The sequence below is a fragment of the Lepidothrix coronata genome, unplaced genomic scaffold (assembly GCF_001604755.1).
Source record: "Lepidothrix coronata isolate B3197 unplaced genomic scaffold, Lepidothrix_coronata-1.0 Scaffold53, whole genome shotgun sequence".
NCBI lineage: Eukaryota > Metazoa > Chordata > Aves > Passeriformes > Pipridae > Lepidothrix > Lepidothrix coronata.
The window spans coordinates 3,339,337-3,347,171 of record NW_016690233.1 but is presented as its reverse complement, the minus strand read 5'-3'; the positions used below and the strand labels follow the sequence as shown (position 1 = coordinate 3,347,171).

The 7,835-nt window shown below is 34.3% G+C and overlaps 1 protein-coding gene across 2 annotated transcripts in view; it reads left to right on the top strand.

Annotated features, from left to right (window-relative positions):
- The window catches only part of CNTN5 (contactin 5), a 320,159-nt gene that overhangs the window by 177,724 nt on the left and 134,600 nt on the right, over positions 1-7,835 (top strand). The window lies entirely within an intron of this gene.

Below are 7,835 nucleotides of genomic sequence, written 5' to 3'. Positions count from 1 at the left end.
TTAAATACATCCTAACACACTTTGGGCCAGTGCCTATTCTCTAGCTTCTACCTGAACTAATAACACTACTAGAGAACATGTGCTTACTATTTACATCAAGGAGGTTTTTATAGCTTTATTGATAAATGGGTTTAGGGAGAAACAGGTTTGAGCAACTGAAACTACTTCTATATAGCATTCAGATTACAGAATATAGGACGAAATTGATGATATTTCAGTTTTGTGATGTTAGTTATTATTAGTTACTATTATTTACTTACTATTAGTTACTATTATCATTGTTCCCAAGAATAAGATCAGCAAGGGTAGTATACAGCCAGACAGAATTAAGAGGCAATTCTAGCCATTCAAAGAAATGATTCTTTCTTCTTCACATATATATGTTGCTAACAGCAGTTCCATCAGTGATGTTTCTCTACAGACATATAAAAAATGTAATGTGAAGGGTTTTTTCCAAAACACTCCATCAAATTCTGTGTGGTGTGTTGAAATAAATTTCATTGTATTGAATTCTTTTCAGTTTCTCTTTAAAAAGGTGGTCCTTTTGGATATCTTGCCCCCTACCCTCTGAAGTTATGCTGATAAATATCATATATCCTGCTTGCTTTTATTGTTCATACCTTATCAAGACACATATAGGTTTCTTACAACCTGGCCTTCACTTATAAATAGAGGAATTATTTGTGTTTGCAACTCCTGTGAAGGAACTTCACAAAACAATTAGTCTGAGAAATACTGTATCTTACATACCAATTATTTTTACTTTACCTAAGTAGCAACAAAACAGAAGAAGTTAGGAGTTTTTAGGCAATATTCTGTTTTCCTGACAATGATGACTCCAGCGTGCTCAGCAGGTTTGGTTTTCCAGATGAACCTTGCAAATCCTGCCTCTACCACCTGAGAGGACTTTTTAAATGTTTTTATAGTCATTTTGACCTTCATGTGTCACTGGTCACTAGACTTTTCTGTTTAGACTTTTCTCCTAACAGTTTTTATTTACTGACTGGATGATATATGTCTTAAACTCGTTCCCTTCTTGCCAGTTTTGCCTGTTTGACCAACATCCAGATGCTCTCACTGAGCAGGTCAACAGAAAGAATACATAAATAATTACAGAGAAATTCTGACAAGGTATTTTAGTTGTATCTGTTTAGGTCCAGTGAAGTTGGTGGAGAAACAGGACATAGCCAAAACAGCCCAAAAAAAAGCAGGGAGACCATAGCATGCATACAGGGAGCCGTTAAACATTGATAGCAGCTTACGCAAATTCATTCCCAACGTAAATGTAAACGGTAGTTTAGAAAGCAAATGTGAAGCAAGAAGTTCTGTACAGTAAAACAAAAGTCTTAATTCTTATATAATAAAGATAAGGAAAGAGATACATGAGAGAGAACAGAAAATGGAGAGATTCCCCAAAATGTTGAAATAAGTGAGGAAAAGGGCTCTTCTGTAGAGATAGATGGCTCCAGACTCTCTCCTGTCAGAAACATTGCCAAGTCAATAGTTGGCAGTGAGGCCTTTTTAGACTCTTGGCTATGGCTGAAGCAATAACCAACATATTACTTCTTATTTTCCTCATTTTGCTGGAATTAAATTGCAGTTGCTGACAGATTACAAGTCAGCTGTCACTTTCCAGTGAAAAGGAGATATGACACATTGTCCTTTGCAACCATCAGTGACAGGCAAGAAACAGCTATTGATACCTTCCATCTTCCGCACCCTGAGATTTAGTAAACTCTCTCAAAAAGAATCAGTCACTATTCAAACAGGAAGGTGAAGGTTGACAGGAAAGGCTTCAATTAGCTTATTTCCTCATTCTAATTTGGTGTTAACCTTTAATAAACAAACAAACAAACAAACAAACAAAAAAAACCCAACCAAACCAACCAACCAACCAAACCCCCCCCCAAAAAAACGAAACAAAAAAGCCCAAACATCTGAATGAGCAAGGATTTTAAGGTCATCTAATAAGATAGTTGACCTCATTTGCTGCTATTGTAATGGGCAGCTACTTTTACCATGCACATTCCTTGTCTTCTTTTCCCAGCCATTAATGCACAATCAAAGCAGCTGAACTGAAATTGCTTTCAACCTGATATGGTAATTACATGAATGACATTTCAGGCACCATTTGAAACCTGGAGGCTGAGGTGGGAGGAAAAATGCATCAAATTTCCTATAAATTTTCAATTTTTGTCCACATTTCTTATTCCTGATGGCTTTTCTTGTTACACTGCCATTGGTCCCCATTACTAAACTGAATCAATAACTAATTTTTTCCTTATTTATTTAGCATTCTGAGACTTAGTGTTTTGAATTCTTATTGTAAATAACACGCAAGTTATTACAGTCTCAAAACGAATGTGCTTCTGGTTTTCTTATGCTTTGCTTTAGCTGTCTGAAACATTCACTCTTCTCTCTCTGCTACAATTGTGAGAATGACAGACATTCTAGTGAGATTTCCTGAAGTAGTCATTTGGCAAGTATTCTAGAAAAAGCCTAGTCTTTGGTTACAGATTAATGATTTATTAATAGTGTTTATTTAGAACTGCCAGTCACTATGGCTGTAAGAATTAAATAAATTGGAGCTCTGCAGCTTTTATCTCCAAACTAAAGTCAAATATCTTAATTGTTTGACAGACAGAAATTCTCAGAGAAGAATTTCATTCTGATCCAAGTAATATGTAGCTGATTCAGTTACAAGTGAAAATACTGATACTAATGCTACTTGCAAATAGACTTTGTATTTGCTAAAGAATTCAAAATAATACATGAGTGAAATATCTCAAAATTATCTTATTTCTGTTAGATAATACTGCTTATAATGAGCATTAGTCATTGGTTAAGAAATCACTGCATATATCAATGATTGACTGCTAAGGTATAATTATTTCAAAGTCAAACCTTAGATTTGTTATGCAAATCAGGAAGACAGATCATGACCTTGTTCTTTGGATAAGTTCTGGTGAAGAAGACATCATTTTCCTAGTCGACACTCTTGCACAAATCACAGCATTCCTGGCTTTTCCTGCACCAGAAATGTGATTTCTCAGACACAGCCTTCTGTGACAACAGGTTGCCATTTCAGTTTTCCCCCAAATGTTACTGACTTTGCTTCCAAGAGCATCTGGAGGCAACTAGTCCACTCTTTAGTTTCTTTTTTAATGTACTTTATTCAAGGAAATGATTCTCATGTCTTCATTTAGCTCCCCATTATAAAGAGATTAAATTAATGGTGCTGATGGGCAAAAGGACTCTAAAAGGACTCTAAAAGGATTCTAACACCATTTTTTTAACATGAGACTTAAAGGTAGGCATAGATGGAAATATACAGGGTTTTTTAAAGGTTCAAAATGAACAAGTTTTCATTGTTCAAATAAGGATATAGGACTGGTTTATCCAAACTAGCATGAAAAGTTGTGTGTTACAACCCTCTTCAATGACCCCAGATGCTTGGCCTCAGAGGAAAACAAGTAAAAACTGTAAGAAATATATCTTTCTTTTTTCCCTTTATTTTTCTTTCTAGTATATAACTCTAATTTGTCTACTTGTTTCCATTTGAAATAATTTTATTCTCACTATTTCACACAGACTTTTAAATTTTAAATTGTGTATAATGTACACACCTTATCTGACCCTCACACTTCAGCCTCAATGCATTTTTGTTGTGCATTACAACAAGTTTCTATTTTATTTTCCACATAAAACTCATACATTATTGCTTTTCTGGCTGTAGCCAGAAAAAAAGGAGTTTGTATTATGACAATGCCAACAGACAATTTTGAGTGAGTAATCATATTTTATTTCTCATTAAAACAAACTACAGGATGTGGGCTGTTGCTGTACTTGTACATTACCAAAGTTTTCAATTTTAGCTTTTAAAATAGGACCTGTGTAGACCGCCAAAAGGATTGCTTTGCTAAAAGAAAATAAGCTTTATGAATCCTTTTTTTTACTATGGTTATATTTTAACCATATAGATCAACACATAGATACTTGAATAAAAAGAATCAATAGAGAACAGTGCTGACAATTTTTCTTATGATCCATATACTTGTTTTTCTGCATATTTGAGAGGGTGTTTTATGCTTGTGCTATTTCAGTATAATAGTAACATCAATGTAATATATCAATATTCTTTCTAAATGGTAGTTTATGTCACTTTGGTAATGTCAAAACTATGTTTTTGTTGTGAAATATCCTTAGTTAATGACAAGAATAAATTAGAGATATTTACTTCCTTTTATTACTGAATTATGAAGAGATGGTTATGATGGAAGCAGTGTTCATGTTGTTATATTTAATGTTGCTTTAATAATTCTATTGTTAACTTTCTTTTGAAGAGATTTATAGTTCAGTTTTAACCATTCATCCCATCTGTAATATGTCTTGCAAGAACACAGCTGATAGTCCACTTTAAAATCTTACTTTCTAAATGAAATAAAATAAAAATAAGGTGAAGCTATATATATTTAGGTCACACAAGTTAGTGAAATTTAGTGACTTTTGATCTAAGAAGTGTTCTAAAATGTTCTATTGAAACAGTGAACTCTGAATCAATGCTAATTAATAAATATCTTAAAGTTTTAAATCCATGAAATATGGAAATTTTATTTTATCTTCTTCACTTGATTTTCTTTTAACAGACTTTTCTAATTGTTCTTCAAGCTTTCATTAAAAATGCCATTATTTTTTTATGCCACTATCGATACTTTCATTACAGACTCTATACATGTTGTGGATGCCCTATCCCTGGAAGTGTTCAAGGCCAGGTTGGATGGGGCTCTGAGCAGCCTGGTCTACTAGAAAATGTCCCTGCCCATGACAGTGGGGCTGGAACTAGATGATCTTTAAAATAACTTCTAACCCAAACTATTCTATTCATTTATGTAGAGAGAGCTTACTAAATGTTTTTCAATATGCAGAAATAAAAGCAAAGTGTTTGAATAAGTGAATATAATATCTAAGCAAAGATCAAGAGTGGCCAAATAAAAAATATTTATGGTCTAGTGAAGGGTATTTGACTGTAACTGCTGTGAATCATTTGAAGTTTCTGAAGAAGTTATTTTTGCTGATGTGGCACATTAAGCCAATGACACAGGTTAATGACTATGAAGAAGATTTCTAGATATTGCAAATCTTTGTGAAGGTTTAAGAAAATAGACTTTGCAAGGCCATGTGTTAAAGGGTTGTTTCAGTGAAGTCTGGTCAGTGTTTGGGAAAAAATATAACAATGAAGGTAATAATTTCAGAAAAGAAGGAAGGTTAAAGGCACCTAGCAAGTGTGTCTTTAGTCAGAGGCTTCATAGTACCTCATTCCTTTCTTTTCTTCCTCTGCCACATAGCTATATGTGATTTTTGCCAAGAACACAAAATTCACAAACAGTAATCCTATAGTGAGTCACAGACCCAGGTTTGAAACTTCTCTGCCTAACACATGAAGTTATCCACCTGATCTCTCCACACAGGTGAATAGAAGTTTCCAGCATTACATCATATTGTTTCCTAACTCCAAAGGACAAAACTTTTCCCCCTCTGCTCTTCAAATCTGTAAAATATGGCTTTTTACTTTCAGACTGCCAGTTAAAGCCATGCCCCATGTCTTCCATATATTTCTCTCTAACTTTTATCCTTTTGTTGAACTGATCTTGGCAAATCAATTATTACCTATTTTATACTGGTCTAGATGTTTCAGAATAGGTATCGATGTGTTGGCTGTAGATGCCATGATTCTTCCTGGCTTCAGACCTGGCAGGAGGCAGAAAACCAGATAAAAACTACCTGTAATGTGATCTTTTCCTGGTAATCTAGTTTCAAAAAAGGTCTTATGAGGATTTCTATTCTGAGATCAAGTTCTTTTCTAACCTAAAATCTCCTTAATACCAGCATGAATCTGCATCTCACTTCAGCCCTGGTGTTATGCCAAAGAGCAGCAGAGCCAATGCACTGGCGACACTTTAAAATCAGCTTAAAGTTAACCTCTGCTAACTGCACTGTGCTGAATCCCAGGGGAATTGAGATGAGTGAGCAGTCAAGGTGCCAAGGAGTAGATGAGTATTATTGGGTACAAACATGGGAATATAGTATAAATTTCACCATAAAAAAAAAAAAAAACAAAAACAAAAACAAAAAAACAACCCAAACAAAAACAAAGAAACAAACCAAAACAAAACAACAAAAACAAACCCCAAAACCACTAACATCTGTGAAATAAATCATGCTTCATTGTTTTTTAAGGCCAAGTATGACAGTTCTGTTGGCCATTTATTTCATGTATTTGGGATATATCAACAGATCTTTTCTCTCTGAGATTTCCTGTCATTTCCTTGGGGAACTGTGTGAAACTTCTCAGGGAGTGAGTGCCTCTTTGCTGAGGATACAGATCACAGAATGTCCATTCATCTCTGGAAGTGCTTCTTTCTAGGTATTGTCTTTCAGAAATGATTAAGCTCCTTGTACTTTTCTATGAACACAAAGTAATTCTTTCCTCTTCCCACAAAGGTGACGCATAGAAACACCTTTGATATTAAAGATAACTTGATTCTACATTCAGAGCACATTAACAGCTCTCCTTCCCAATGAATCCTGGGATAGTAACACTAACACTGTTTTCCCCTACGGAGGAACTGATGGTCAAAACAAAGCATGAAAGGACATGATAAATCACTGCATTGATAAATGACAGTTGGATGTTTAAGGAATTCTAACCAGATTTAGTATATAATTTGCAGGCAAAGAGAAAGCTAATTTTGACTGTGTTATGTTACTCACAATTTAATGATATATTAAGGTCCCTGCCTTACATTAAATAAAGCAAATTATTCTAGATGCTGCACATCCCATTCATTGTTGGAACTAGGATTCAAATAACAAGTATTTTTCCTACATATAGGAGAATTACTGCAGGAACAAGGCATGCTAGTATCTTAGCATTTTCAAGCCTTAAGCAAATTCACAGTGTAAAAGTCCACAGGTAGCAATTTTCCTCTACCCTCAAAACCAAGTCTTATCATGGTGTTCTATTTTTCATCTACAGGTCACAGAGACATAAATTTTATGGTTTTTTTTTTTAAACAAGAATAAGGGAAACCATGTCATAGAGTATTAATCTGTTATAATTATTTGCCCAAAATGAAACTGCAGGATAGATACAAAAACTGATACAGAAATACGTTTCTAAGTTCCACAGGCCAAAAAATCAAGTTGCCCCATATCCCTTCACACCACTTCTCACCATAGGAAAAATATTTTTTAATCCTGTCAGATGCCAAACCTGAAAGCTGTGGAAGCTATTCTTAAAGTTTACTGATAACAAAACAGTCCCAAGAGGGAAATGAAAAGTCTCAGCAGAACATCATTTTCAGTGTTATAAGTAGGGATGCCCTTTCCCCTTGAGATAAGATTGTGGTGAGAGGAAAGAACCTTTTTAAACATGAATATGGCATCTTCGAGCTGACTTTGTTTATATAAGACTCAAATAGATTCAGAGTTCTTTTTTTTCTTTGATAACACATATTGTTTATGTCAAATCTTTCTAAGACTTTCATCAATCTAAAGTTCATTTTTAGCTCTTGCTAAATAAGTATTTATGTCAAAAGGTTCTAAAACAGGATAGGATTTTGTTCCTGTTTTTCAGGCTGGATTGATTTCTGCCTTCCTTTAAGTGAACTAGTTCTTGCATAGACTTTATACTCCTGTTACAAATATTGAAATAATTTATAGTAATATAATAAAGAATGTATAAAAGACTCTTTAGTGAATCTCAAGTAGCACTCCCAGGCCTCATTCTGCCTCACTCTGACTAAATGCTTTGTATTTGCATTTAAAAAATTTTA